We start from the raw sequence: 4,430 nt of genomic DNA, 5'->3' as shown, positions 1-4,430 counted from the left end.
CAAATTCCTAAGAGGACAGAGCTTTTTCTAAACTTCGTTGCACGTGCTGGAAGATGCTAAAGCCTGTGGATAGAGGAGACAGCCCTCCCCTCCTCCCAGCAGCCTGCAACGGCAGCACCAGCATCCACCAGTGACCTCCAGAAGCGCCCAGGCTCTAAGTCAATCCCAGCTGGGGATATTAAGTGCTCAGCACCAGGGCAAACGAGGCCCTGCAGAATTAAGCACAGTTCAAAATTAGTGCAGGGATGAAAATAGAGAGGTAAGGAGAGGGCTGCGGGCAGCCCGGGCTGCAAGGGCGCACGAGCTGCGCCCTCACAGCAGCCATCCGCAGTGGTTTTGGCCATCCTGGAAATTAGGCAAGGATAATGGGAACAAACTCCTGTTGATGTATTCAACTGGCCTCTCTGGCTGTTCCTGCGAGCCCTGGGCAGGAGCTGCTGAGCAGGACTGAAGGCAGAACCTCTTCCCAGACCGAGCCTCCTGCTTCAGCCACTGCCGAAGAGGAAGGGCCGGGGGATTAACAAATGCGCCCCTGGCAATGCCAGTGAGCTGGCAGCTCCATCCCAGAGGATGAGGGTTACAAACCAGCTGGAGGGAAGAGGAGTGTGGCAACCACCAGCCCAAAGTGCTTCTTGTCTGCTCTGTGGTGATGCTGCCTGGAGCAACCCCCCCGAGCAGGGTTTAACTGTGGGGTACAGTGAACCCCGGCTGGCTGCAGGCAGCAACTGCAGGGCTGGCAGAGGGAAAGTGTCTCTCTCCTGCTCATGACTCTTCATCTCCTGGGGAGAGGAAGAAGAAAGGGTCAAAGATGGGAAATCACCACTTTGGAAAGCATGGCAGAGGGAAGTAAAGGAAGCAGAAGTCAGGCTCCCTTGCACACCTGAAATCCCCAAGTCACAGCCCCTTGCTCAGCGTTCTTCTCCTGTTTTACCACTAAGAGCACTGCCCAAGGGGTAGGGACATTGCATGGAGCCCTCCCTCCCCACAGACCCTACAGCCTGCACATTATTTCACAGTGTAAATTACACCTGATGAGGGACTGTGTTCCTATTCCACCCTAATCCCAGGCATTCCTCCTGGCAGCACGTGGGGCTGGCTCTGTCATCGGTGTCGTGTTTGAATATGGTAATGTCTCAGAGGTGTTGCATGCTGCTGATTAGCCTCAGAGTTCTGCTGGAAGACAAGGTGTGCAGTATCTGTCAGGTCACCCTGAATGGTTCAGGGGTCCAGGAGACTAATAGGAAAATCAGTTCATAGGGAAAAGCAATTTATTGCCATGTTCCAGAAGAAAAGCCTCAAACATGAATTTGCTGCTGCCAAATATAGGAGATTCCTTTATTTTCTCAAGGAAAAAGCAAACACATTCAGCAACCCACCGACGACCCTCCCACTCTAAGTGCAGGTCCTTCATCTCCAGGACAATCCTGAGGATACTGGTGTGGGATGGGGCTGAGTTCTTGAGAAACCACTTCAGCAACCACCAAGTATCCCCAGACATGGGTTTTGGCTTCCACATGCGGACACACAAATGCCCCACACAAGGCAGGGTGTCTCTGCACGGGTGGAAGGGGCGGCTCATGTCACAGTGGGCTGGAGGACAGTGATGCATCATGCAGATTGGGAGCATGGTGCAGTGTGAAAGGGATCCCAAGGGCAGCCTGGAAAAGGAGTGTTCTCCTCTTGTCCCTGATGTTTGGCTTCTTGAGCCAACCTTTCCTACTTTTTCCTTCAGAGAGCTTCAGGAGTGCAGGTGATGCTGGCCTGGCTTTGCAGGCATCATCTGCCACCCCCTGAAGACACATTTTGGAGTGATTCTAGTAGGTTTTGCAACCTTTCAGATGCATTGTTTACCTTCAGCAAAAACAGGTCAGAGGAAAAAAAGCAGGTCTGTTTTCTCCTGGCTGCACCTTCACCCTCACATACAGGTCACCTGCTCTGGGTCAAAGGGTCTGTGTTCTCCTTCCACACAACACCTGACCCACCACCGCACAGCTGAAAACATTCTTCTGGAGTTTAAGGGGATTTGGATGGGGCCCTAACGCTTAATCTAGAAACAAGAGCAGCCTGTTATGGCCTGGGAAAACTGTGTTGAAAGCTGAACTCTTCGAATGGAGACAACAAACCAAGGAGCAAGTTGTTTGCGAAGGGCATCGGCTGGGCTTGGGTGCAGCCACAGGACGGCAGCGGCTGGGATAACCTTTGGACGCCGGATCGCGCTTCCTGGTGACACGCAGCAGGCTGCTCACCACTTGCACTTTGACAAGACGGAGGGAAAGAAGGGTCTCGTCTCAAGGCAGACACAAACTAGTCTTCAGTGGTTTTTGAAACACAGAATCACAAGGTTGGGAAAGGCCTTTAAGATCATCAAGCCCAACTGTTCCCATCCTGTGCTAGACCGTATCCCTAAGTACCTCATCTCCCCTTTTTTTAAACACATCCAGGGAAGGTGACTCAACCCCCTCCCTGGGCAGCCTGTTCATTAATGTTAATTTATATCATCTCCCAGTTGCACACAGCAAAACCTGAGAATCTGAACAAAATCAGGCAGGTCAGTCTGCTGCCACTGTTCTACAGCTCAACTCGTAACCACACATTCCATAGCTGGATCTTGTGAGAATCTGAGCTGATTCTGCCCAGCACAGGCACTAAAGGCTGTAACCTCTACTCAACCGTGTAGGTTGACTCCTCAGATGAGCCCTGAAACTCACTGGCTGAGTGAGTTAATCTGCAGGATCTCGTTCTGACCATGGACACGGTGTGCAGCATGGGGCAGGATGACGGGGAGGCAGCTTCTGAGGCGATTGCGATCGTCTCACTGCACCCAGCGAAGAACAAAAAGCAACACACTACACCTGACAAGCATTTCTTGCTGTTAGCTGTGGATCGTGACACAAACCAGGCAGAGGAATTCTCTGTTTGCTAAGGAAGAGGCAGGCTGCTGCCTGAAGCCCGTCTCTGACATCCTTCCATCACGAGCAGAGGCAGGTCCAACCCTGGGGGAGTTACCTGTAATAACCCGAAGGAAAGTATCACTGATTATCAACTGATGTTTTCCCAAGTGTGGCTGGCAGCGGGGAGAGATCTCGATCCCTGCCCTGATTAAGCACTTTATGGTATACCTGGTGCCGGCGGTTTACAACCGGGAGCCAAAGTCTCTCTCAGACATTCCCTCGCTCCCCGGCATTAGATCGGGGCCCGAGGGAAGAGACCATCGGCCGTGACACCGCAGGGAAAGGAGGGCGAGGAGGCCACCGCTCCCAGGCTGCTCGGGGGACGGGGGCAGCGGGGCTCGGCGGCACCCGGTGCCGCGGTTCTACCTGCGAGCTGCTCCCCCGGCCTGCGGGTCACGGGACACGCCGCTCTCGCCGTCCACCCCGGGTTTGACCGCCACGACTCCCCCACGGCGGAGACCGGCCCCGGGCCAACGCGGGGCCTGCACCGGGGGGGCGGCTGGCCGGCCGGCCTCCCCCCTCCCTCCGTCCCTCCGTGCCCGCGGCCTGAGCGCGGGGCCTGGCAGGGCGCCGCAGGCCTGAGGGCTCTCCCGGCCCCCAGAAGCTCCGCGCACCGGGCCGGGGTCGGGCTCCCACCCGGCGCCGGGCCTGTGGCGGGGCCGGAGCGGAGGACGAGCTCCCCGCTCGCTGCCCGTCCCCCCGGCAACGGTTGCCTAGCGAGGGCCGCGAGCGGCCGGACCTGGCGCCTGCGCACTGCTGCGCCCCATGTCCCCCCCTCCCACCAGCGGCCCGGCGCTGGTGGCGCGCGCGGCGGTGAGCCCCGCCTCCTTTCCCGCCGAGCGCGCGCGCCCCGGCCGGCACAGGAGGCGGCGGGCGGGGGGGGGGGAGAAGGAGGAAAGAGGCAGGGCGCGCGCGCGAGGCGGGCGCATGCGCGCGCGCGCGGTCCCGAGCGGTGGCAGCCCCGGCCCGGCGGCGGCGGCTCCGGCTCCGTCCGTCCCTCCTTCCCTCCCTCCCTCTTTCCCTCCCGGCCGCCATCCTGTACCGGCGCCGGCCCCGGCCCGCCGAGCCTCCTCCCGCCTCTCGGCGCGCCACCGGGGCCCCGGGCGCCGCCGCGGCGGTGGCTGCCCCCCCCCCCCCCCCCAGCCTCCCCTCCCGCCCCGGGGATGAGGCAGCGGTAGCGCGGAAAGGTGAGGCGGCGGGGCCTGCAGGCCGCGGCGGGCGGGCGTGAGGGGCGGGGGGGGGGGGTGGGAGCGGCGGCGGGGTCTCGGCGGTGCCCGTGTGCGGAGCAGCCTCCCGGCGCCGGGTGGGCTGCGCCCCTCTCCCTCCTCCTCCTCCTCCCTCTCCTCCTCCTCCCGGGTGGGGGCGGGGATGCGGGCTGGGCCGCGGCGGGGAGGGGGAGCCGCCGTCCCCCCTGCCCTCCTCCGGCGCGGCGCGGCTTCCCGCCGCCCGGCGGGGCGAGCGGTGCGGGGCGGCGCGGGC

The sequence above is a fragment of the Gallinula chloropus genome (assembly GCF_964237585.1).
Source record: "Gallinula chloropus genome assembly, chromosome: 18".
NCBI classification, from domain to species: domain Eukaryota; kingdom Metazoa; phylum Chordata; class Aves; order Gruiformes; family Rallidae; genus Gallinula; species Gallinula chloropus.
The sequence above is the reverse complement of the archived record's forward strand: the minus strand, read 5'-3'. Positions refer to the sequence as shown.